This window comes from Prionailurus bengalensis, chromosome B3 (assembly GCF_016509475.1).
Source record: "Prionailurus bengalensis isolate Pbe53 chromosome B3, Fcat_Pben_1.1_paternal_pri, whole genome shotgun sequence".
Classification (NCBI taxonomy): Eukaryota; Metazoa; Chordata; class Mammalia; order Carnivora; family Felidae; genus Prionailurus; species Prionailurus bengalensis.
The window spans coordinates 151,655-179,252 of record NC_057355.1 but is presented as its reverse complement, the minus strand read 5'-3'; the positions used below and the strand labels follow the sequence as shown (position 1 = coordinate 179,252).

The 27,598-nt window shown below is 42.0% G+C and overlaps 2 long non-coding RNA genes across 3 annotated transcripts; one reads left to right on the top strand and one right to left on the bottom strand.

The window, feature by feature from the left end:
• On the top strand, positions 1-24,465 carry LOC122468144. Of its 2 annotated transcripts, none has more exons than XR_006293136.1 (5): positions 1-760; positions 15,651-15,717; positions 19,185-19,277; positions 20,298-20,542; positions 21,730-24,465. It is a non-coding gene; the product is annotated as an uncharacterized LOC122468144 (long non-coding RNA). The 2 variants fall into 2 exon arrangements; XR_006293137.1 differs by lacking the exon at positions 21,730-24,465 and adding an exon at positions 20,686-20,787.
• LOC122468145 lies at positions 23,790-27,598 on the bottom strand. The gene is made up of 3 exons (XR_006293138.1): positions 27,293-27,598; positions 24,743-24,799; positions 23,790-23,827 (listed from the first exon to the last, which is right to left on the bottom strand). It is a non-coding gene; the product is annotated as an uncharacterized LOC122468145 (long non-coding RNA).

Genomic DNA, 27,598 nt, shown 5'->3' with positions numbered 1-27,598 from the left:
AAAGATTTCTTTGTGTCCCAGGCCCTGTCACTAAGACCCTTCCCATTGTGGAGAACAGGCGGAGTTGCCCAGAGCACCTTCAGTCCCTCAGCTGAGCGGCCAGGGCCTTCAACATTGCAGGAATTCCCATGGTGGCCAGCAGAGAGAGCTCAAGCACCACAGACCTGGAGGGGCGGGCTCCTCTGCCTAGGCAGTGATGGCCAGCAGAGGGCGCACCATCGGCTTTTCTGACCCAGGGCACTTCAGAGCAGCAAGGGCTTCTGTTGCTCCCAGAGGACACAGGGCCTCTACCGCTGTCTGAGGACAGAGAGCAGAGCTGTGTTTCCAGCGGGTTCTGCCGCCCGCCCCAGGGGAGACTTTGGGAGCTTTGCAGCAACTTGGCATCTCCTGCGTCGCCAGAGAGATTTTGTCTTATTGTACTGAGTGCTGAGGAGTGGGTGCTGGGTGGCTTCCCTGGGCAAGCTGGTTGCTGAGCTGCACAGGCCCTTGCATTTTCTGGGCTGTTCCCGTGTTTCCTTCCTCCCCTTCCCGGACAGTATTTGCACAAGACATTGCAGGGTCCCACGACATCACCTCATCGATGCAGTCAATGGTTTGTTCCAGATTCAGGCTTGTTTCCGGGAAGAAGCCCTGATAGAAATTCAGAAGAACAGGAGCTGCATTCCATTAGGACTTGAATACACGAAATGTTCGTCTCAAGACCTTCTAGAAGAATGAGCTGGGACCCACTTTCCGAGTCCTGCTGGAACCAGAGACCGAGGTAAGGGCACAAACTGTCCCCCACATCATACATGCTTTTTAAAAAAATTTATGGTTATTTTTCCAACCTAATGAAGAGATTTAAAACTGCAGAAAACCTGGTAGGTAGGTGTCTTAACCTTTGTTATCTTTTACTTTAAATTGCACTTAGTAAACATACAGTGTAATATTAGTTTCAGGTGTACAATATAGAGCAACACTTCCACGCGTCACCCGGTGCTCATCCCAGGTGCACTTCTTAATCCCCAGCAGCTGTTTCACCCATTCCCCCACCTCACTGTGGAAGCCCTCAGTTTGTTTTCTAGTTAAGAGTCTGTTTGTCACTCTCTCCTCCCCCCCCCCTTTGTTTTGTTTCATTTCCATATGTTAGTGAAATCATCTGCTATTTGTGTTTCTCTGACAGGCTTATTTCACCCAGCATAACATTCTCTCGCTCCATCCACCTCGTGGAAAATGACAAGATTTCATGTTTTTACGGCTAAATAATATTACATTCCATATACTACATCTCAGTTTAGTCATCAGTTGATGGATGCTTGGGCAGTTTCTGTAATTTGGCTGTTGTAGAAAATGCTGCTGTAAACTCATGGTGCATGTATCCCTTTGAAGAATTATTTTTGTATTCTTTCTGTAAATACCTCGTAGTGAAATTGCTGGATCATAACATAGTTCTATTTCCATTTTTTTTTGACGAATCTCCATGATGTTTTCCAGAGTGGCTGCACCAGTTTGCATTCCTTCCCACAATGCAAGAGGGTTTCTCTTTCCCCACATCCTTGCGAACACCTGCTGTTTCATCATTCATTGATTTTAGTCATTCTCACGGATGTGACGTGTTACCTCATTGTACTTTTGAATTGTATTTCCCTGAAGATGAGTAATGCTGAGCATCTTTTCATGTGTCTCTTGGCTATGTTTATGTCTCCTTGGGAAAATGTCCATTCATGTCATCTGCCCATTTTTAATTGGATTTCTCATTTTTTGGGTGCTGTATAACTTTATATATTTTGGACAGTAACTCTTTATCAGATGTAATTTACAAATATTCTGTAGGTATTTTAGTTTTGTTGATTATTTCCTTTGTGACAGAAGCTTTTTATTTTTATGAAGTCCCATATTTTTGCTTGTGTTTCCCTTACCTCAGGAGATATATCTGCGAAGATGTTTGTACAGCCAATGTCAAGTAAGATACTGCCTGTGTTAGGTATCCTCTGGGATTTTTATGGTTTCAGGTTTCACACATAGTTCTTTATTCATGTTGGATTTATTTTTGTGTATGTTGTAAGAAAGTGGTCCGTTTGTGTTTTTGTTTTGTTTTGCAGGTTGCTGTCTAGTTTTTCCAAAACTACATGTTGAGACTTTTTTTAAGTTTATGTATTTATTTTTGAGAGAGAGAGAGAGAACATGCAGAAGAGGGACAGAGAGAAATGGAGATAGAGAATCCCACGCATGCTCTGCACTGCCCTGAGATCATGATCTGAGCTGAATCCACAATCACATGCTTTGGAGCCACACATGTGTCCCAAGAGTATCTTTTTTTCCCCATTGGATATCCTTTCCTGCTTTGTTGAGAATTAATTGACCATATATATATGAGTTCATGTCTGGGTTTCCATTGTATTGGTCTCTGCATCTGTGTTTTTGTTGTTGTTGTTGGTTGCCAGTACCATACTGTTCTGTTCAGTACAGCTTTGTAATATAACCTAAAGTCTAGAAGCGTGATGTCTTCAGCTTTAGTTTTGGTCTTCAATTTCTTTTGACTGTTTGGGGTATTTGTCATTCCATACATATTTTGGGATTATTTTTTCTTGTTCTGTGACAAATGTTTTGTTTGTGTGATAGGGATTTCATTACATGTGTAGATTGTTTTGAGGAGTGTAGACATTTTAACAGTATTTTGTTCTTCCTATCCGTGAACATGAAATGTATTTCCTTTTCTTTGTGTCCTCTTCCATTTCTTTCGTCAGTGTTTCATAGCCTTTAGAGTACAGATCTTTTACCTCTTTGGTTAGGTTTGTTCCAGGTATCTTGGGGTATTTGGTGCACCTGTCAATGGGATTGATCCCTTACTTTCTCTTTCTGTTAATTCATTATTTGTCTACAGAAATGCAATAGATTTATGTACATTGATTTCTGTATATTTTGATTTGTTGAATTCATATATCAATTCTAACAATTTTTGGGGGAGTCTTTCAGGTTTTCTGTGGAGAGCATCATGTCAATTCCAAATAGCGAAAGTTCTATTTCTTCCTTGCCAATTTGGATGCCTCTTATTTCTTTTTGTTGTCTGATTGCTGTGGGTATAACTTCCAGTACTATGTGGAATAACAGTGGTGAGAGTGATCATCCCTGTCTTGTCCCTGACCTTGGAGGGAAAACTTTCCATTTTTCCCATTGAGGATGAGATGAGCTGTGGTTTTTTCATAGATGACCTTTATTATATGCAGGTAGGTTGAGTCCCAATATACTTGCTAGGGGGTTTTATCATAAATGGATGTGACATTTTATCAAATCGTTTTCCTGCATGTCTTGAAAGCATCATATTGTTCTTATACTTTCTTCTATTACTGTGGTGTATCATGTTGATTGATCTGTGAATGTGGAACCACCCTTGCAGCCCGGGAATATATCCCACTTGATTATGGTAAATGATTCTGTTAATGTATTATTGACTTTAATTTTAAGGTATTTTGATGTGAATTTATGCATACATACTCATCGGGGTATTGGTCTGCAGTTTTATTTAAAAATTTTTTAACATATTTAAAATATTTATTTACTTAGAGACATAGAGTACATAAAAGTGAGGGAGGGGCAGAGAGACAGGGAGAGGGAGAATCCTGGCCATGCCCCACACTGTCAGCACAGGGTCCAATGTGGGACTCGAACCCATGCGCTGCAAGATAATGTCCTAATCCAAAATTAAGATTTGGACACTAAACCCACCGAGCCACACAGGAGCCCCGGCAGTTTTCATTTTTAGTGGAGGCTTTAACTGTTTTATTTTTTTAATTAAAAAAATTTTTTTTTCAACGTTTATTTATTTTTGGGACAGAGAGAGACAGAGCATGAACAGGGGAGGGGCAGAGAGAGAGGGAGACACAGAATCGGAAACAGGCTCCAGGCTCTGAGCCATCAGCCCAGAGCCTGACGCGGCGCTTGAACTCACGGACCGCGAGATCATGACCTGGCTGAAGTCGGACGCTTAACCGACTGCGCCACCCAGGCGCCCCTAACTGGTTTTGGTATCAGGGTAATGATGGCCTCATAAGATGAATTTGTAAGTTTTCCTTCTTTTTTTTATTTTTTGTAATAATTCGAGAAGAATACATATTATCTCTTCCTTAAATGGATGGTAGAATTCATTAGTGAAGCCATCTGGCCCTGATCTCGTGTTGGGGGGTGATTTTTTTATTATTGATTTGATTTCTTTCTGTTTTCAGATTTTATGTATCTTCCCATTTTAGTTTTGGTAGTTTGTGTGTTTCTAGGAATTGTTCCATTTTTCTCAGAGTGTCCAATTTTTTGCATATAGATTTTCATAATATTATCTTCTAACTGTATTTTTGTGGTATTGACTGTTATTTCTCCTGTGTTATTTGTGATTTTATTTATTTGAGTCCTTTCCTTCTTCTTTGTGAAAACTCTGCCTAGGAGGTTTTCATGTTGATTACTGTTTTCAAGGAACCATCCCCTGGTTTCATTGATTTGGTCTAGTGTCTTTTTGGTTTCTATATTCCTTATTTCTGCCTTAATCTCTATTATTTCCTTCCTTTGGCTGTTCTTCTCATTCCTTTAGTATAAGTTAGGATTGTTTGGGATTTTTCTTGCTCTTTATGGTAGGCTTGTACTGCTATATACTTCCATTATAGACTGCTTCTGCCGCATTCCAAATATTTTACCAGTGTATTTTCATTTTCATTAGTTTCAGTGTATTTTCTCATTGATTTCCTGTTTGACCCATTCATTTGGTAGCATGTTATTTAACCTCCCTTTATTTGTGGGCTTTCCCCTTTTGTGTGTGTGTGTGTGTGGCGCACGCACGCACGTGTGTGGTTAACTTCAAGTTTCTTAGCTTTGTGGTCAGAAAAAAATGCTTGGTCTGATCTCTGTCTTTGGGTACCTGTTGAGGCCTGATTTGTGACCTAGAATGTGATCAATTATGGAGAATGCCCCATGTGCACTTGAAAAGAATGTGTACTCTGTCATTTTAGTTTGGAGTGTTCTGAATATATCTGGTAAACCCATCTGGTCCAGTGTATCATTCAAAGCCATTGTTTCCTTGTTGATTTTCTGTTTACAGGTTCTGTCCATCGATGTGAGTTATGTGTTAAAGTCCTCTACTATCGTCATATTATTATAAATGAGTTCTTTTATGGTTGTTGTTAAATGTTTTATATACTTGGTGGTTGCATGTTGGGGGCATCAAAATTTACAATCATTGGATCTTCTTTGGTTGTCCCCTTTAGTGTGAGATAGTGTTCGTCTTCATCTCTTGTTACAGCTTTATTTATTTTTTAAATTTAAGTCTTAGTTGACATACAGTGCATTCTCGGATTCGTGAGTAGAATTCAGTGATTCATGCCTTACATACAACACCCAGTGCTCATCACAACAAGTGCTCTTCTTAATACAGGTCCCCCATCTAGCCCAGAGCTGACCCATCTCCTTCCATAACCTTCACATTTTTTTCTCTATCATTAAGAGACACATGTGGTTTGTTACCACTCTTCTCTTTTCCTGCCCCCTTCCCATGTTTTCATCTGTTTTGTTTCTTCAATTCCACATGAGTGAAATCATATATTTGTCTTTCTCTGATTGACATATTTCACTTAGCATAACACATTCTAGATCCATCCACATCATTGCAAATGGCAGGATTTCATTCTTTTTGAAGCTGAGACATATTTGATTGTATATACATATGTATGTATGTATATATGAATACACACACACACACATGCGTATACATGAATACACAGACACACACATACACAGACCCCACAACTTCTTTATACCTTCATCACTTGATGGATACTTGGGCTTTCTCCATAATTTAGCTACTGTTGATAAAGCTGCTATAAATACTGGGTGCATGCAATTTTACTACTAGGTATTGACCTAAAGGGTACCAAACTACAGTCTCGATTTTAAAGTTTTTTTGCCCGATATAAGTATTGGTACTGGGTTTCTTTCGATATTATTGGCATGATAAATGTTTTTTCATTCCCTCAATTTAAATCTGCAGGTGACTTAAGTCCAAATAAGGCTTTGCAGGCAGCACCTAGATAGGCCTTGTTTTTTTTGTTTCTTTTATTTATTTATTTTTTTGTCCATTCTGACCCCCTATCCAATGTCTTTTGATTGGAGCATTTAGTCGATTTACATTAGAGTAATTATTGATAGGTATATATTTAGTGCCCTACTAGTTGTTTTACCATTGTATCTTGATGTTTTCTCTGATCCTTTCCTGTCTGTAATAATTTTGGTCTTTCATTTCCACTAAAATAGCCCAATTTAAATATTCTTTTCTTTTGACTGGTAGTATATTTCTTTACTTATTTTTAATATTTCTTCTTTTTTAAAATTTAAGCCCAAGTTAGTTACCTTATAGTGGAATACAGTTTCAGGATTAGAATTTAGTGATCCGTCAACTACAAAATATATCCAGTACTCATCCCAAGTGCTGTCTCTAATGCCCATCACCCATTTAGCCCATACCCCTATTCAGTAACCCTCCAGGAACCCTGAGCTTCTTCCCTCTATTTAACGGTGTCTTATTGTTTGACTCCATCTATGTTTGTATCTTATTTTTGCTTTCCTTTCACTACGTTCTTCAGTGTTATGAATTCTCTCATCTGTGGAATTTAATATGATGTGTGTCTTTCTCTGACATATTTTGCTTATCATAATAAAGTCCAGTTCACTCCACGTTGTTGAAAATAGCAAGATTTCACTCCTTTTGATCGCCGTGTAATATTCCATTGTATGAATATACATCTTCGTTATCCATTCATCTGTCAATGGTCATTTGGCCTCTTTGCATAATGTAGCTATTGTTGATAATGCTGCTATAAACATTGGAGTCCGTGTGCCACTTCGAGTCAGCATTAGTGTATCCTTTGTATAAATACCTAGTAGTGCAATTGCTGGGTCCTAGTGCAGTTCTATTTTTGGTTTTTGTAATGAATCTCCATACTATTTTCCAGAGTGGCTACACCATTTTGCATTCCCACCAGCATTGCAAAAGCTTTCCCTTTGCATCCTTGCCAACATCTGTCGTTTCCTGAGATGTTAATTTTAGCCATTCTGATAGACGTGAGGGGATATCTCATTGTGGTTTTGATGTGTATTTCACTTATGAGGAATGAGGTTGAGCATCTTTTCACGTGTGACCAATATGGATGTCCTGTTTGTTAAAGTGTCTCTTCATGTCTTTTGCCCATTTATTCTCTGGATTATTTGGTTTTTGGGTGTTGAGTGTGATAAGTTCTTGATAGATTTTGGATACTAACCCTTTATCTGATATGTCACCTGCAAATATCTTCTCCCATTCCATTAAGTTGCCTTTTAGTTTTCCTGATTGTGTCCTCTGCTGTGCAGAAGCTTTTTATCTTGAAGTCCCAATAGTTTATTTTGGTTTTATTGCCCTTGCTTCTGGAGAAATGACAAGCAAGAAGTTGTTGCGGTCAGGATCAAAGAGGTAGGTTGCCTGTTTTCTCCTCTAGGATTTTGATGGTTTCATGTCTTACATTTAGATCTTTCATCCATTTTGAGGTGTGTGTGTGTGTGTGTGTGTGTGTGTGTGTGTGAGAGAGAGAGAGAGAGAGAGAGAGAGAGAGAGAGAGAGAGAGAAGTTTAAGAACATAGTCCAGGTTCATACTTCTCACTGTCCAGTTTTCCCAGTACCATTTGCTGAAGAGACTCTTCTTTTTCCTTTGGATATTCTTTCCTGCTTTGTGAAAGATTTTTCAGGCATATGTTTGAGGCTCCATTTCTGGGTCCTTTGATCTATGTGTCTGTTCTTGTGCCTGTACCATACTGTCTTGATGATTGCGGCTTTCTAATACACCATAAAGTCCAGAATTGTAATGTCTCCATCTTTGTTTTTCTTTTTCAACATTACTTTGGCTCTTTGGGATTTTTTCTGGTTCCATACAATTTTAGGATTGTTGTCTCTAGCTCCGTTTAAAATGCTGGTGTTATTTTGATAGGAATTGCATTGAATTTGTCGATTGCTTTGGGTAGTATTGACATTTTAACAATATTTGTTCTTCTAATCCATGTGCATGGGATTTTTTTTTTCATTTCTTTGTGTCTTCTTCAACTTCTTTTATAGACGTTGTATGGTTTGTTCTTTTAATTTTTTAATGTTTATTTGTATTTGAGAGAGTGAGTGAGCAAGTGAGAGTGCATGAGCAGGGGAGGGGCAGAGAGAGAGGGAGACACAGACTCTGAGGCAGGCTCCAGACTCTGAGCTGTCAGCACATAGCCCATAAAGGGACTCAATCCCACAAATGCAGGATCATGCCCAGAACCGAAGACAGCACTTAACCGACTGACCAACCCAGGAGACCCTTTATTGTTTTAACCGTACTGATCTTTTCCCTCTTTGGTTGGGTTTATCCCTGGGTATTTTATGGTTTTCAGTGCAGTTGTAAATGACATCAATTCCTTGATTTCTCTTTTGATTCATTACTGGTATATAGAAATGCAATCAACTTCTGCATATTGATTTCATATTCTGATACTTTCCTGAATTCCTGTATCAATCCTAGAAGTTTTTTGGTGAAGTCGTTTGGATTTTCCACGGAGAGTATCGTGTCTGTGAGCAGGGAAAGATTGATTCCTCCTTGCCAACTTGGACACCTTGTATTCTTTTTGAGGTCTGATTGCTGAAGCTAGGACTTCCAACAGTATGGTGAATAACAGTGCTGAGAGTGGACATCCCTGTCGTGTTCCTGACCTTAGGGGGAAAGCTCTCAGTTTTTCACCATTGAAGATGATATGAGCTGTGGGACTTTCATATCTGGATAGTCTCATGTTGAGGCATGATACTTCTATCCCTCCTTTCATGAGGTGTTTTTTTTTTTTTTCACCACGAAAGGATGCTGCTGCATTTTGTCAAACGTTTATTCTGCATCTATGGAGAGGATCATGTGGTTGTTACCCTTTCTTTTATCAATGTGATGTATCATATCAGTTGGTTTGCAGATATTGAATCTATTGTGCATCCCAGGAATAAAATCCACCTCATTGTCCTGAATAATCCTTTTTATGTATTGTTGGATCCGGTTTGCTACTTTTGTTGAGAATTTTTGCATCCAGGTTCATCAGGGAAATTGGTCTGTAGTTTTCCTTTCTGGGGTCTTTGTCCAGTTTGGACTCAAGGCCATGCCAGCCTCATAGAATGAGTTTGGAAGTGTTCCTTCCATTTCTCTGGCCATGACCTTATCTTGTTCTTTCATTTGGGATGCATTCCTCTTGTCTTGGCATTTTGGTTGAGTATTTGCCTTCTCTGTTACCAAAGCTCATTATGTTACCTGCCTCTGGGATGAATGGCTTTATGAAGAGGAGATCATCTAGTGTCCAGGGCCTGGCACATCATGGAGTGTCTGTGGTGTGTGTTGCATGCACTGTTTTGTGTTCTGGCTGCACTATCCTTCAAGCCAGTTGTATGAGCAATGTATGGTCCTTGGCCAGAATGTGGTGAGACTTATCTAGGTCTGCTCCGATCTGCTTGTTAAATGAGACTTGAAATGATTGTGACTAGAAGTGAAGCATAACTGTCTGGTCAAGAGAGGTGTTATGGTCATGGGCTTCCACTGGTCTTCTGGGGAATGGGCCAGCTCAATTGGGACTGAGGCAAGATTGAATGACCTTGAAGGCCAGTCTCGCCAGAACACAGGAAGTTGGGGTTGGTGTAAGCAGCTTAGGCACCCAGTGTGGGGATTGCCTTGGTTCCAGCAGATGGCTCTGTGTTTTTTGCTGGGTGGGGGGTGGTGTGCAGAGCAGGGAAATGGCGCCACACAGCTCCTCTGTCCTAGCTCTTTGTCCCCTCATTGTGAACACTGCTTCTCAGGGATGCTCTCCACGATGAGTGTATAATCTCCCCAGTGTGTGCACCAGGAGTTGTACAGATCACTGTTTCAATGCCATCTGCCTGCAAATTGTTGGCTGCCTTCTCTTCAGGAGTAGGCCGGTGCCCTCATGGCTGTATCCCAGCCAAGCATGCTAACCTTTGAAAATACACATTCTCAGGGTGCCTAGATGGCTTGGTTAAGGTTTCTGACATTTGATACTGGCTCAAATCATGACCTCTTGGTTTTAGGATTCTCTCTTTCCCTGTTGTCTTGCCCCTCCTTTGCATGTGCTGTCTCTAACTTGAATAAACTTAAAAAAAAAATAGTGGCATGGAATACCTTATTTAGGCAAGACTGCCTCTCTGAGGGGAATGGCAGGGATCTATCAGTTAAATTTCCAGCACTGACTAGGAAATTCTTTGCTGACTGGTTAAAGGTTACATTCCTGCAGGAATGAAACTAGGTGTAGTAACATGTGGGCCTTAACGTAAGTAACTCCATGATGGGCCTGTGATTTTTCTTAACATTCCAAACCCAAATTTTTACACATACATTTTTTCATTAAATGTATAGCCCTAAATAATATTTTAGCCATCTACTGCCGGCCCAAAGATCATATCCTATGAAACTGTGACCATCTCCTAATCATAGTTGAAGATCAACTCTGTGGCTCTAAGATCTTTGTGGCTCTAAGTTACTTTGATCTATGTTGCTAAGATCTTTGTGAGTCTAGGTTACTGCTGGCCTTTTGAAGTCTTTGACGCAGTGACCCCCAGCCAGGTTGCTGACCCATCACTTAGGCACAGAAGCACCCTTTCCAAGTCACCCCGCCCTAAAGCGTTGTCTTTCCCTCTTGTACTTCTGGGACTTACCCTTTGGCAAGTCACATATCCTCATGCAAACATGTCAGTGTGGACCAGAGAAAGCTGCTTGCCTGTGACTCCCCCTTCATGGTCACATCTTATCCTTCTGAAACCCTTTGAACTCCCTATCGTTCTTCCAGTCTTTGAATATCTCTTTGTTTTGGAAATATTTGATTCTCTTGTATTCCTGCTAAAAATATACGTGAAAATATTAAAGCAAGGGTTGTTTACAATAAGTGAGCCAGTCACAATGCTTCATCTGTCCGCGTGTATGTTTTTATTTTTGACAATGTTCAGGCATGATGTGATGTACATCCTGTAAAATCTGAGAATCATTCATTATCTAGCATAACCACCTTTATGGAAAGCCATTCAATGACATGCTCATTCAAGATCAGAAAAACACTTAATTTACATACCACATAATAGAGTGGTATATACATACGTTATTATCTTAAAATATGTAAAGTAGATGTTTCTGTGAAGTGTTTATCATGCATTCAGTTTTCTGTACCATGAATGCTATTATTTAAATTAAACAATAGTAAGAACAAGAATAGGTACATGGCCATCACTAGTAACTAATACTGGAACTAGTTATATACTCTTATGTGTAGAAAAACCATGATTACTAATAATCTATTCTTTCATGATGGGTTTCTAGTTACCAAAAAAAATTGGGAACATAATACTGAGTATCCACATACATCAGACTGTTTTCTCACTATTGATGTCATAATGGTTGGTACATGATCACAATCAATGTATCAAAGAGATATGGTAGTATGAAGTAAAGTTTATATTTGTATTCAGATTGCTTCGGTTTTAACCTCTCCTAGCCCAGACTCATCCCAGCTGCCACATTACAGTCATCCTGTCTCCCTAGGCTCCACTTGGCCATGACAATTTTTAGATTTTTCATAAGGTGCAAAGTTTTGAGGGTACGTTTGTAGAATGTATTTTGTAGAATGATCCTTGGTTGGGATATGTCTAACGTTTGTTCAAATGCTTAAGCCAGAGTTATTGTGTTTTGGAGCAGAAGATCCAGAGTCATGGTGCCATCCATAATTATCACTTCACATAAAGATTGTTTACTCTGTAGATTGGGGTCTTTTTTGGTTCCATACAAATTTTAGGACTGTTGTCGTTCTGTGAAAACTGCTGTCGGTAATTTGATGGAAATTCCATGAATTCTGTCAATTGCTTTGGGAAGTATAGACATTTTCACTATATTTGTACTTCTGATCCATGAGTATGGAATGTCCTTCCATTTCTTTGTGTCATCTTGAATTTCTTTCATCACTGTTTTATACTTTTCTGAGTATAGGTCGCTCACCACTTTGGTTAGATTTATTCATAGATAACTTATTTTTGGTGTATGACTGTAAATGGGACTGTTTTCTTAATGTCTCTTTCTACTGCTTTTGTATTGTCTACAAATGCAACAGATTTCTGTACAATGATTTTGTATCCTGTGACATTGCTGAATTCATTTATCTGTTCTAGCAGTTATTGGGTGGACTCTTTAGGGTTTTCTATATATAGTGTCATGTAATCTGCAAATAGTTTCGTTTCGTTTGTCTGCTGGCTGTGGCTAGGACTTCCAGTAATTTGTTTACTAAAAGTGGTATGAGTAAACATCCTTGTCTTCTTCCTGACCTTACAGGAAAAGCTCTAAGATTTTCCCCATTAAGGTTGATTATAACTGCAGGGTTTTCATAGATAACCTTTATGACGTTAATGTATGTTTCCTGTAAACCTACTTTAGGGGGTTACATGCATGAACGGATGTTGTACTTTGTCAAATGTTCCTTTCTGCATGTATTGAAATGACTGTATGCTTCTTTTAACATTTATTAATTTTGAGAGAGACAGAGCGTGAGCAGGGGAGGGGCAGAGAGAGAGGGAGACATAGAATTCGAAGGAGGCTCTTGAATCTGAGCTTTCAGCACAGAGTCTGATGCGGGACATGAACTCAGGAATCATGAAGTCATGACCCGAGCTGATTTCAGACTGTTAAAGGATGAGCCACCCAGATTCCCTGATCATCTGGTTCTTATCCTTTCTCCTGTTGATGTATTGTATCACATTGATTGATTTGCGAATATTGAACCACCTTTGTAGCTTGGGAATAAATCCCACTTAATTGTGGGATATATTTACAGTTGTTATATCTTCTTTTTGGATTGTACCATTTACTGTTATATACTGTCCTCCTCTGTCTCGTTATGTACTTTTTTGAGTGTATTTTTTCTGATACAAGTATTGCTACCCCAGCTTTCTTTTGACATTCATTTGTGTGATGTTTCTCTATCCTATCATTCTTGAGGTGTAAAGTGGGTCACTTGTAGGCATCTGAATCCGTTTTGTTTTTTCAACCATTCTTAGACCCTACCTCTCTAGATTGGAACATTCACTCCATTTCCCTTCAAAATTGATTGACATGTCTATATGTATTGCCATTTTATTGCCTGTTTTGTTGTGGTTTCTAATGATTTTCTCTAATCCTTTCTTGCCTTTCTTTCATGTATTGCTTATTTTCTTTAGTGATATATTTTGATTTTTTTATCTCTATTCTTAGCATATTTATGACTGGTTTTAGGATATGGCTAATGTTAGGTGTTTATATAACCTCTTCTGCATTTAGCAGTTTGTATTAAGTTGATAGTCATTTACCTTTGAACCCATTACTTTCTTCTCCCTAGGTTTTTGGTAGATATTATATTTCATTTTTTTTTTCAATATATGAAATTTATTGTCAAATTGGTTTCCATACAACACCCAGTGCTCATCCCAAAATGTGCCCTCCTCCATACCCATCACCCACCCTCCGGTCCCTCCCACCCCCCATCAACCCTCAGTTTGTTCTCAGTTTTTAAGAGTCTCTTATGCTTTGGCTCTCTCCCACTCTAACCTCTTTTTTTTTTTCTTCCCCTGATGTTATTATATTTCAAATCCATTTCTCTGAGTACTTTAACTGATTTTTTTCCAGAAATGTTCATTTTTTACTTGAATTGTGTCTTCTACCTCTATACTGTCACTGTTGGTCTCTCATTTCCACCCAAAGAATCCCTCTTAATATGTCTTGCAAGACTGGTTTAGTGGTACAAACTCCTTTAGTTTTTGTTTGGGGAAGTCTGTGTCTCCTTTATCTTGAATGATAGCCTTGTTGAATATTCTTGGCTGCTGATTTTTCCATTCAGCACTTTGAATATGTGATGTCACTCACTTCTGGCTTCTCAAGTTTCTGTTCAGAAATATGTAGCTAGCCTTATGGGTCTTACCTTCTAAGTTAAGGACTGTTTTGCTGCTTTTACGAGTTTTTCTTTATTCTCACCCTAATTTGTAAGTTTGCTTACAATAGGCTTGTGTGTTGGCCTGATTTTGATGGGAGTTCTCTAGTCTCCTGGATGTGGATGTTTGTGTCCCTCCCCCAATTAGGGAAATTTTCAGCTATTGTTTCCTCAAATACATTTTCTTCCCCATTTTCTCTTCCTTCTGGACTCCTACGATATGAATACTATTGTCTTTCCTGTAGTTACTGAGTTTCCTTAGTCTCATCTCACGTTGCAGAATTCTGTTCTCTCTCTTTGGTTCAGTGTGATTAATTTCCATCACTCAGTCTTCGAGGTCACTAGTTTGTTCGGCTGCTGCTTCCATCCCTCTGTTCATTCCAGCAAGCATGTTTCTCCTTTATTGTGTCCTCAGTGTCTTACTGTGTTATATCTTATCTCTGTCAGGGGTCTCACTCTTCTACTCATTTCACAACTCCAATGAGTATCCTTATGATCATTACTTTGAATTCTGTATCAGGTATGTTACTTATATCTCTTTGGCTTAGATCTCTGGCTGTGGCTTTGACTAGGTCTTTCATTGTAGATAGACATCTCTGTGTGTCCATTTTGTTTGTCTCTCTGGCTCTATTTCTCTGTGTTAAGAAAGTCAGCTGTGCCTTCTGATCTTGAAATTAATGCCATTATGAAAAAGAGGTCCTGGAGTCCTCAGCAGTGCATGTCTCCATTTATAGGCCCTGGACCTTCAGGAGGATATCGTATGGGTATTGCTCACCCCCTGCTGTTGTGTCTGGGTTACTTTTCCTTTCAGTGCAGGGGTCTGCACAGATTACGTGCCTGTTGTGGGCTGTGCTTGCTCTCAGTGGTGTCAGTGGGACCCAGGCAGGCCAGCTGAGTCAAGAATCAGCATGAATACATGTGTCTCCTGTGGCCGAAGCATTGTGTGAAAATGCCATGTTTATGTTGTCTCTCTACACAGGCAGGGACCTGGCTATCACTCATCCTCCTGGATCACCCAGTGCTGGGTCAGGTGACCTCCAAAGTGCCAGGATCTAAACTCAAGGGAATTCAGGCCCCCTGGGTTTTAATGCCCAATGTTATGGAGATTAGTCTTCCCTGTGTAAGCTCCCTGGTGTGAGGGCTCACTTTCTCTGCTCCTTCTGCAGGCAGCCAGCCTCCAACTTTGTGACCTTCCTAACCCTTCTGATGCAGCTTCTATTTAGGTGTGGAGTTTGTTGTGCCAGTCTTGGATCCCTCTCTGGTTCATGGACTTGGATGTGGAAGTTATGTAGTTGAAAACATGGGACATGGTGAGCTCAGGGTCTGCTTACTCTATTATTAATTTTTTAAATGTCTTATTATTTTGGATTTTTGAGACATGGGCAGACAGACTCATCTCACCCATGCACTTCAGGATTTGAAAGGAACGTTCCCACATTTGCTTCTAGTATTTTGTGCTTTGAAACTCTTTTTAATGAGGTATAATTTACATATAACAAAGAGCCTCAAATTAAAGGGTATAATTTGATGAGACTTGGATACAGCACCATGAAGTCATATGGTTGCTCTCTAAACCTTAATCATGATCCCTTTGTGTCTAGAGCTAATGTTGCTTTTGGAGTAAGGACTTTTTTTTTTTTTTACGTTTTCAGATATTGCCCAGGTGTCTGAATGCCTGCACTAGGGTACCTACCTCCTTTTTGGATAGACTGTATTCCTGTAAGTATTGCAGTCAGTCTACCTTTGGATTTTATCCTGCGTTGTATCTTTCAGTCTGTTCACTTAATTTTGTTGGAGTACTTTAATGCTGAGGGATGCATAATTGGATTGATTTTCACTAAATGGTAAGAGCTGCAGTTCCAATCATGACAGAAAGCACGTGCTTCCTGTGTTAGGTACTCAAGAGCAAGGCAGATACCGTGGACACTTGAGCTGAGTATGTCACTCGGTGTTTTGCCAGCCCTCTTCCCTTCCCTGGGAGACAAGGGTCTCGTTTTGGTCACACAGAAATGTAGGTGAAGTCAGCAGAGAAGGGTCCCTTCTCTTCCATTTGTCTCTCAAACTGCCTGTCACTACCTTCTGCCTGTCCCTTTCCCTGACTCAATCCCCCAGGCCCACTGCTCCACTCCAGCGATGATCAGGGTGTCCTCCAGCTGCTGTCCTTCTGCTCTGGCCATCGCTCAGTGAGGAAACTGCAGGATGATTATGTAGTCCATGGGTCTGATCAAGAAATCTCTGCTCCTCAGAGTCCTCCTACATGTGGTGCTGTCTGTGGAGACCTGGCATCCTGGGTTAGGGTCTGACCCTCACTCCTCTCTACAGTCACTGCTGGTCCCTCATCCTTCTCCACCATTAGAACTCAGCCATTTCCTAAGGACAGATACCTGTCTGACCCCAAGGCACCACGGAGTCAGGGAATATTTCCAAAATAATTGAGCATAAGCACCCCATCAATCTAGATATAGGAAGTTCCCATCACCCCGGAAAACTCCCTCAGGCTCCCCTGCAGAAAGGGTGATCTTGCTTCTATCCTCCATCATCACCACCATTTCTGGCACTTTGTTACCTGTGTGTACAGGAACCCCACTGTGTGCACTCAATGGGGAGCGAGAGTAGATGGCCCTAGAAGCAGACGTTGACACAGAGACAAAATGATGAAAGGTAGATTAGGGGATAGTAGGAAGGACAAAGTGAGGGGATATGATGGGCAGAGAAAGCATTCAGGTAGATCTGCCACCTTCTTAAAATGTATATATAATCACCATAGTCTGTCACCATGCACGGTCCTCTTCAAATTTCAAAAGAGTTGTCCTATAAGGCAAAGAGATTTTGGTTTATTTCCCTCTGATCTTATGTTTTCCTACATGCATTCTGTCTTCTGTAGTTTATCTGTGGCTGTGGCCTCAGATGAACACTTTAGTGTGTGGCTGCATCTGTGAGATGATGTGTAATAGAAAATGATTGTCTTCAGATCTAGGTCTCTGAATGTATATATTCTCATAATTATCTTTTCTTTCATTGTGTGGCAGGGCCCGAATTCAAATAAAAAAACAAGGGACATTGTCTTATTTTTTAAAACAGTGATTCCCACTCCCTGGGCTGAGTTGTTAACAGTCTTAGTTTAATGAACTCCCGTGACCATCTTTTTTGGAGGATCATTGTGTGGAGATATCTTAATGGAAACTGTGAGAAGCGTGAGGGGACACTTCCCAGAGATTTTGCAGACGCTTTATGCACTGAATGTCTTCTTTTTCTCTTGTTCTTAGCAACAAATGTTACCCCTGTTTTCACAGATAACACAGCTGAGGCTCTGTGTAGGTCCCACTGAGAACTGGTATTAAGGCCGAGACAGCAGGAACACAGGCAAAGTGTCATAATATTGTGAGAGAAGTTTGAGGAGATGCAAAGCTGTAGTCAGGGTGATGACAGGGGTCCAGCAGTGGTGGCATCTGGCCAGCCCTGAATTGTAGGATGACTCAGCTGATCTAGACCCTGTCTCCACGTTTAGTCCCACTGAGGGATATGAACTTGGGCATACAGCATTTTCATAAGACCAAGTTAAACTCCCCATATCTCCAGGGCTCTTCCCCCCCCCCCCCAATATCCAGAACCTTCAGGAAAATCCAGGGAGACAATCTTTTAGGTGATTACCTGCGTGCACTTTGGCAATACACTGACATTTTGGAGATGAACGCTGCATTGTGCACTGAGAGCGATCCCACATAGCAGCTCCATATGGACCTCACACTCCCTGCTCAGGCTGTGGCCAGGAATGACCTCCAACTGCATCTCACTGACCCCAACACCATCCCCTCTGCACCTCCTCAAACTCTGCTTACTGTGCTCAACTTCCCTTCTATTCCTGTATGATTCAAGGTTCCCCGTTTTGCACTGGATCCTCACTGGTGTTTCCATTTTGGTGATCACAAGGTCTGCATCATTTAATGAATGTCCCTCTGTCACACAGGACACCTGATGCTCTAAAAGTTAGGGGTGCACTTCATTCATTACAGAACCCAACACATTGTGTCTCCAACATACCCACCAGTACTGCTGATATGTCTACTTTTGTGTAAAAACTCCTCTTTCATTTGACAAGAGAAACGTATAGCTCACTGTATTACAGGGACATGACACTGCCCATTGTATGTATGTCCTGAGAAACTTGAGATATGCTACAGTGTCCTCAGGCAGTTTGTAGTTGGATTGCCAAGACTCACAACCATCTCTACATCATTGCCACAAAGTCAATCATGAAGAAGATGAATATACTTTACCAGCCACTCAGCCAGTTCAGGTCATCTTAACAAATAGAGTAGGTGGAGGAGGGGGATGTGGCCTATAGCCCATGAATGGTGGTGAAAGGTGGCCCATGGGGTACAGCCTGCAAGGCAATCCTGGGAAAGAACCAGGACTCTTGCATACAAAATAGCCTGCGGAAAAGAAATGAGAGGTATGTTCATAGGACAGAACAGAGCACCAACACCAGCAAAAAGCAGAAACCCAAAGCAGCAGTGCTCATATCCTACTAGCTTCCCCACCACCAGGTTCCAAGAGGGCAGCATCAGTGCCAAAATCTCTACCCATACTTTGGGTTCCACTTACAGCTTTGAGGTGGGGAATACTAGTGTCCCCACGTGTCTGGAAACGTAGAAACAGCAAGGGCCCTTTTCCTAGAAGATTTATAGGCTGAATACTAAATTAACACAGTAGCATATCCCAGATAGGAAAGCAACTATGTCCAGGATCACACTCCACCCTCCACCCCAGAGGCTGTTTATTGTGTCTGTGGAGAACTACAGAATGAGAAGGAATGACAATGCCAGTGTCCACACATGGAATCATACCCTCGTGGCTCAGAGCTCTGCCTCTAAGCCCCTGCCTGTGCCCAAATTACTTCTGTCCCGACAATGGGGTCTCCTCCTCTCTGGAAGTGCTATCCATGGACACAGAGACACATGGGGAGATGGGGATCCTGAGGGCCTGCAGAGGACCTGGGAAAGTGGGCTCTTAGAGAAACAGGTAACCTATACATGTTAGTTGGGTTCAACTAATTTATTTTACTTCAGAGGTACTTCTCAGCTTAAGTGCAGTACACTTTGCAGGGGAATTGTGTTCTCTGGAAAAATGAGCTGAAATTCTAAAAGACAAAATTAACACAAATGCACTTTGATGTCTGGTGTAAGTTTCCATGTTTTAGCTGTACCTGTGACACAGGACACGAGAGAACGTGCTCATGTGAACACAAGTGAAGGACACCGTGGGGACTTGCCACACAGGTAATTTTGGATTTTTTCTCTTCACAACTTAAGTTCCAGTGCATGTTTTCTATGGCAAATATGCCACCTCTTATAGTTCAGAGTGTGCCCAGGGCACACCTGAAGGGATTCTGGACAGCATGCTTACCAAAATGCTGATGGGTATGAAATTTACATTCTAAAGGACACATACCAAAATATAAGTTGGAGTGAAGGCAGTTCGCATTTTGAAATTGTAAGGATACCCACAGATTTTTCTGACCATGTTAAAACCCTCGACAGAAGGAAACAGGAGTGGAAGAAACAGGAAGAGCAATGATTCCACATTGAGGAGATCCACAGAGAATGAGCCAAATTAGGAGATTTCCAAGTGGAGGGTGGTGTAATCCTCCTTGATTTATTCCAGGAACACATTAGAAAAGCCCTATGGTCCCCACCTTTAGGCACGCTTAGCTGCTCAAGTTACCACAAACAGATGCCAGCTGGAAAACAGGGAAGCCCGTAGACTCGGGGGTAAAGGTTTTGCATTTGGGGAAAAAACAAAAACAGCAGACATACCATACTTCACACAAACCAGAGACAATGGCAGGAGAGTGTCCCATTCAGAAAGATGTGGCGGTCCATAAAGACTTAGAACTGAAAATGGCCACAGCATTTACTTTGTGCTTCTTGGCAGTTTTGGCAGAGCCAGTGTCGATGTCACTCTTGGTTGTGACACCTACTTCTGGACCTGCAGAAAGCCCTAGAAGGGATGGAGGTTTATTCTGATTTGAGTAGATTGGAGATCAAAAACAACAAAAGACCCTCCCCTGATACTTCAAACTTAAACTCTTTGTCCCAGAGAGATCCCAAATCACATGCACAGGGTATCCCACATGACTCCAGTGATCCCCAAGAAGAACTTGAAGAACCATCCCTTATAACTTGATGAAGACTCCTAAAAGCCCTGATTCAGATGTATTCATCACTCATCGAACAACTATGGATGGCTGGGGGCACAACTAGATGGACATTCGTTACATTGTGCCTCATGCCTCACAGATCCCGGCACGTGGACTGTGTACAGGGAATTTCTGCTGAAGCGCTATGTCTGCTTTTCTGTATACGGCCCCATTCCTTCTCCACAATAGACGCCTGTACCCACCCGTGAGGGGGAAATGACAAAGATGAGATCCTGAGAAACTTGAGGAATGTGGTAATGGCAGCAGACACATTCCCCTTGCATCACAATGGTCTGTGGTACCGCCTCTGCACCTTGGCCCAAGACCTAACAGCAACAAAATAAGGTGCCTGTGTTTTACAAGTCAACTCCTAGTGCTCAGATCATCTTACCAAGGGTTGCAGGTGGAGGGGTTCCGGGTGGCCTCAGGGCCACCAAGGTTCAGGAGGTGGACATGCCTAATAGTCCATGGGGGCGGGGCGTCTCCAGGGTAGGGCATGCAGAATCGTCCAGTTAACGGAGGAGGTCCCCAGGATCCAGACTGCCCTGCAGAACAGAAGTGACAGCTACATCCATATGCCAGACAAGAGAACCAATACCAAAAGCAGCTGTAACCCAGAGAAGAATGTGTCAGCACTTGCCACCTTCTCTGCCACCAGGATCCAAGAGTGTAGCATCAGTACCTGAAAACTCTGTCCCTGCCACTGGATACCACCTACAGCTTGGGGTAGTAGATGCAAGAGGTTAACCTACTGCCACCACACATCACTGCCCATGTCTGCGGAAGTAAAATGGCAAGGGTCCTGTCCTAGAGGGTTAACAGAAATAATTACAGATTAATGAAGTAGCATTCTCCAGACAGGCAGCCATCGATGTCCAGGTTCACCCTGCATCCCTCCTCTACGGCGACTCCAGATGCTCTGCTTTTGCTATATTAAGAACACAAAAAAATGACTGGGAATAAACTCCTATTCTCATGGAATCACAGCCACTCCTGGCAAAACGTTCTGTAGCCGGACCCCCACTGTGCCTCCTGTGCTCCTCTCCCTGACAAAGGAGTCTTCCCTCTTGAAGTGTTGTCAAAGGCCTCGGAGACCTCTGGGGAGTGGAGGATGCCTGGAATCTTGCAGGGGAAGGAGAGTTACTTGTGGTGAATGTCTACAAAGCTCAGATGTGTTCATCTTAATTCATAGGGAATTCTGACTTTAAGCATACTACAGGACACAGTAATTATGTGCAATGGAAAAAAAGAGGGATAAATTCACATAACAGATTTCATGCAAGTGCTTTGGTATAAAACTGGTATGTGTCATGAGACTATATCAGCTCTCCAGAAACTGCTCATAGAAACACAATTGAAGGACACAGTGTGCAAATTGTATTTACCTAAGGCATAGCTGGAGGATTCCAGACAAGTCATTTACCAACAAAGACGGAAAGGTGATGAGTGATGACATTGGCTTTCTCTATGACCACTCTAAATGGCACAGGGCACATAATAGAAAGTTGGAGTCATGATGTCGTTTCTAACAGGTTCATCTCCTAGCCAGAATAAAGAAAGGAAGACACAGCAGCCACACTGTTCCCACAGAGGTGAGGTCTGGAAGGGGTCACCCAGGCCAGGAGACCTCTGTTTGGAGTGTGCAGTCATCCTCCTCATTATTTCCTGAAACTCACGGAAAAACCTTAAGGTACTCAGTCTCTAAGCGCTTTTGGCTTCTAAACTTACCACAGAAAGCTGACAGACTAAATATTGAGAAGCCTGTGGGCTCCTGGGTTATGAGTGTGCATTTGGAAAAGAAAGAACAAACAGACATATCACACAACAAACAAAATGAGACAAGGCAGGGAGAGCGTGCTGTACATAAAGATGAGGGTTTCCCAAAAGATTTACAACTGAGAATGGCCCTGGCATTTACCTTGTCCTTGTCTGCATTCTTGGTACAGTCAGAGCCGCTGTAACCCACAGAGGTTTCAGCAGTTTCTCGATCTACTAAAGACCCTAGAAGGGACAGAGGTTTATTCTGCTTTTAGAGGACTGTGCGGAATGAAAACAATCCCTTAACTCATTCCTCAAATATCTTAAACTTTTCCCTACAGTCAGGTCCCTGACCAGAGGCAGAGGGTATCCCAAATGCCTCAGGTGACCCCCAAGGTTAAGGGGGAGAACCGTCCCCTCACCTTGATAAAGACCTCACGGTGCCCTAGTTCACGTTGTTTCATAATTAATCACATAACTGTGGACAGGTCAGGCGCAACTAGCAATTTAGAATTCACCAGTAAAACAGTTTTCTCAGTATACATCATGGGAAATCACGATTTCATTACAGATCAGGAATTAGTCTGAGGATGCTTGGATTCAGCATCCGACTCTTAATTTTGGCTCAGGTCACGATCTCACAGCTTGTGAATTCAAGCCCAGCGTTGGGTTCCTCACTGACAGTGTGACGCCTGCTTGGCATTCTGTCTATGCGTCTCAAGAATAACACTGAGAACACTGGTTTGGTGTATATCCTCAATGAGTCCTCAACAAGGGTGCATTTCTTCAGGCAATTTGTTCAATCTCCCAGCTTATCTACAAGCTGCCTTCCACAGCAGTTATTATGTAAGGAAAGACTAATTTGACACTATTGAGAAAAGGAAAACTGTCAGAAGTTAGCAGTGAAGCTGCAGAGTTGCACTGATACCATCAGAGGACTAAGCTAAGCTTTATGGAACTTGAGTGGACGGATGTAGGGCTACAGTTCCCAAAACAAACAAAAAGAAAGACTTTTCAAACTAGTGAATAAATGACCTTCTCCTCAAATAAACTAAAGTCTTCACATTGTATCCGGGTGGGAAGAAAGTTTCCAGGCTCTTCAGACAGGGGGATGCTAGAGGAGGTGGGAGGGTCACCGTCAGAGGAGGGGCATGAGCTCCACCAGTCACAGGGACAAGTGCCTCACTGTCTGTGGCACCAGAGGAGAACACCCTTCTGTCACCCCTTCAGACCACCTGCCGTCCTTAGTGCTTGTGCCTCTTTCCAGACCACACGATGATCACACACAGGAACAGGCTGCACAGCAGAAATTAGACTGGGGCATATCACAACGTGCTTCTTACCTCTCTTTGGAGGGTTCTTGCAGTGATTGGTTTCTGCCTTGTGTATCCCTCAGGCAGCCTCTTTGCTTCCATCCCATCCAGTCTTGGATACAGAAAAATAATGGACTTCTATAAGAGTTGCAACACCACGTCGTCTACTAGACAAACAGTGCAGGCGTCATCCCTGGAAACACCCATAAAAACACAGGTCAAATGACCACACCTGTATTTCAAGTAAGCGACCTCCCTGCCCTGCTCCGCCATCTCCCTGTCCCTGATCTGAGTCTTGATCTGGGGGAGAAAAAACACATCCACTTTCAGTCAGAAGGTGGTGCCAGACTGTGCACCAAAGAAAGAGGAGGAAACAAGAAAACACTTAACTAGTTGTCCTGAGCATTCTTCTCATGAACTGCAAGCTGAAAAAGCCAACAATGAAAAGCCCGTGGTTAGGGATTCCAAGGGCCACTACACTCACCCGCGTGAGGTGCTAAGGGTTCAGTATGTCAGGCAGAACTTAGGTTACTGTTCCCGTGTTTGTTCAGTTTGTTGCCTGTGAGTTACAATTGCTCTTGTCAGATAAGGCCCAATATTGGGTATGATTTTAAATAAGCTGCCCACGTTCCCAACAACCTCATATCTGTCCCAGGATACAATTTATTCTTACACATGAAACACTTTGCCCATGATTATCAATGTACAGTAGGATCAAAGCTATTGTTACATCCTTTCCTTACTCATTATCCCATGCCTGTAGGGTTCAGAGTTCATAGAATTCCTTCCCACTTTCAATCTTTCTCTAACTCATCATGTGACAAGTGTCTTTTATCATAAAGATCTATTCTTCTATAACTTTTATCCTCACCATGTTTCCCAGGGTTGCAAAGACAAGGGCCATGAAATGGCACTACATGTTGATGGGTATGATTCATTGTACGACGCACTGCTTTCCTACAGATTATGACAATTGACACCACCCCGAGGAATGTTAGCATGGACAAAGTTTCCACACAGTCTGGCCACTACTTGAGATCTGCTAATGTTTAGAAACTTAATTGTTTTATTCTTTCTAAAACTGACCTTTTTTATCTGTTAATACTCTATGCATATGTTGACTTTAAACATTGCAAAAAGATTAAAAACGAAAAAATGAACAGCGGTTTCATGAGCTGTTGGTAATTACTAGCTGAACTCACTTGTACTTGTTTATTTCTTCTGTAGCTATTTTCTTTTTTTTTTCCCTAATGTTTATTTTTGAGACAGAAAGAGTGAGCACATGCATGAGTGGGGGAGGGACAGAGAGAGATGTAACAGAATCTGAAACAGGCTCCAGGCTCTGACCTGTCAGCGCAGAGCCTGACACGGGGCTCGAACTCCCGGACTGTGAAATTATGACCTGAGCTGAAGTTGGATGCTTAAACGACTGAGCCACCCAGGCGCCCCTTCTGTAGCTATTTTCAAATTTTACCTGCAGCTGCCAGCTGATTCTTCTTTGCCGCCAGTTCACAGTGTCATTTTCAGCTTCCTAAGATGGGAAAGATAAATACATAGTCAGGAACAAGGTCCAGAAGTTCCCCCTTTTTTACCTCCCAGAACTCTTGAAGGCCTATGCAAATATCCCTTCCCCAACTTCTCCCATAAATGCACAGTCTGACAACCCAATCAGAGAAGTGAAGTGAACACCCCATTTAAGTTCAAGAAAATTCAACTTCTGTCTGCTGCCGCATCTTTACTATTGGAACTGTCTTTCTAGTTCTCTTGTTTCCTCTCCTTTATCATAAAGTCATCAAATAACATTGTACTTTGTGCCTTCCCAGAGTTGGTCTTTTGTTTGATATGGTGAAGACGCATTTCATCAGTGAGTGAAAAACCATATCTGACCAACTGTACCCATTAGGATGAATCAAGGGATCATCACTAGTCTTACACCTCCATGGGGAGCCCTGATTCTCAGTCCAAAAGTTGTACCATGACACAGGCAATCACCTGAAAGACGACCTTCCAGAATATGGTTTCACTAAGATTGCAGCTCACTCCCAGACATCGCTAGTGTTCAGGACTGCAACCCCTGCCTCCACCTTCAAAAGGCCATTCTTAGAACAACATCAATCCTGACATACAACCTGATATGAACTGTCAGACAGTCTGGGTTTACTTCCAGGAAAGAGATTTCAGGTGGAAAACTCTCAACTTCATGGAGCCAAATCTACTTTAACAAGAGTCATTCCATGGATAGTGAAGGCAGCAAAAGGCAATGCTTGGCAAGGCTGGGTTGCTGTGTTGCCCTCAGACTATTTTCTTTGTGGTGTTGATTGAGATGGTTTCAACTTGACACTTGATGTACTCAAGAATCACATGCAAAATTGAAAATCTCTTAGAAAATGACACAAAAGCACTAGACAGAGAAAGGCACATGCATTTCCTTCTGGCATCTCAGGCAGTCCTTCGACAAATGCTTGCTGGAGTGGTTGTAATGTAGTGGCTCTGTTTTAAGGGGCTGAAGATAGAGAGGTGGTCAGGGTGCTGTACCCACTCACAGAAAGAGCTTACAAGTTAACAAAAACAAGATGCCAGTGAGACAGAGAAAGCCCTAACCCCAGCTATGGGAAGGACAAACATAAAGGTGAGTCTCCAGGGAAGAGAAGACTTCACTTTCCAACACGAGTGAGGGACTCTAAAGTCCCCCATCTCCTCCTGAGAACAAAAGGAAATACTGTACAAAGGAGGAAACATGGGACTGAATGCACCAAGTATCTGACAACCCCACAAAGACACACAAGACCAAGATGGAGAAGAAGGAAGCCCAGGACAAAGCCAGCCTGGTAGTTGGACCCAAACTCCCTAGGACTCATCATTGATGTGGGGGGCATACATTTGAATGGCAAAGAAGCTGAACAACTTTATGGGCACAGACTTAGAAGTAAACAAGTGTAGTTCAGGGGTGGCCAGCAAAGATGAGCCCTAGTGAAGCTGCGGGCTTTGGCCAAGACTCAGAAGAGTTACACTTAAAAAATCAGGGGACATGAAACAACTTGACTTTCTTAGGGATTGGGCCTGCAGTGAACAATCTCACTGGCAGAATGGATGCAGGGATCCAGTACTGCTGGTACCCCTACCCACTTTCCAGAAAGCAACTTCCATTGTTTCTTGAGCAAGATAATTCATTTTTTTTCCCCACACATTTAAAAAAAAATTTTTTTTTCTTAAGTTTATTTATTTTTGAGACAGAGGGAGACAGAGCATGAACGGGGGAGGGTCAGAGAGAGAGGGAGACACAGAATCGGAAGCAGGCTCCAGGCTCTGAGCCATAAGCCCAGAGCCCAATGCAGGACTCAAACTCATGCACCGTGAGATCGTGACCTGAGCTGAAGTCGGACGCTTAACCGACTGAGCCACCCAGGCGCCCGTCCCCACACATTTTTGACCCATCTCTGGTGCTGAACAAAAATGACCTAATTGCTGGGTGAAAAAACAGTGTGATGCAATTGAAACCTATAGGACAGTGTAAGTGGATCCAGTGTAAGTGGATCCAGAGTGGATCCAGGTATTAAAGTTATTAATGATGGTACCTTCCCTCTTCTGCCCCAAAAACATGACACAATGTGTGACAAGCACTTAGGACAGAAAGGAAAATGCAGGTTACGTTACAGAAAGCAAGGTAGGAAGGGAAGGTCCAATTCTACTGAATGCATTGGGCAAAAATACTCTGGACCCAGTTCCAAAAGAAATACAATTATCTCTACTGGCTGCCATGTTCTCCCATACAATCCTGTCCTTGTGACAGTTCTCACATGAACATCTTTTCCAAAATTTTTTTTAACATTTATTCATTTTTTGATAGAGACAGAGTGCGAGTTGGGTAGGGCCAGAAGAAGATATAGAATCCAAAGCAAGCTCCAGGCTCTGAACTGTCAACACAGAGCCCGACATGGGGCTTGAACTCATGGACCGTGAGATCATGACCTGAGCCGAATTTGGACGTTCAACCGACTGAGCCACCCAAGCGCCCCCATCTTACTTTTTTGTAGGCACTTTTATTTGTTCATAGAATTATTCCAGGTTATGTGCTTTCTCCTTCAGCTGTTTGACTTTTGCTTCTTTTGTGGCTTTCACAGGCCTCAAATGCATTACACTTGTCTTCCAGGGCATTTTTATTTTCTGGAAAAAAAAAAGGTGTTTTCTTGATAAACGTGCACATGACCTGAGTCTTGATTTTGGTGAGACACAAAAAGCGCAAGAACCATGAAGGCATGAAAGTATTCTTTCCCTTACCAATGCAAAGTCATTGCCATCATATGGGGATTTCTCTCCAACAGAAATTATA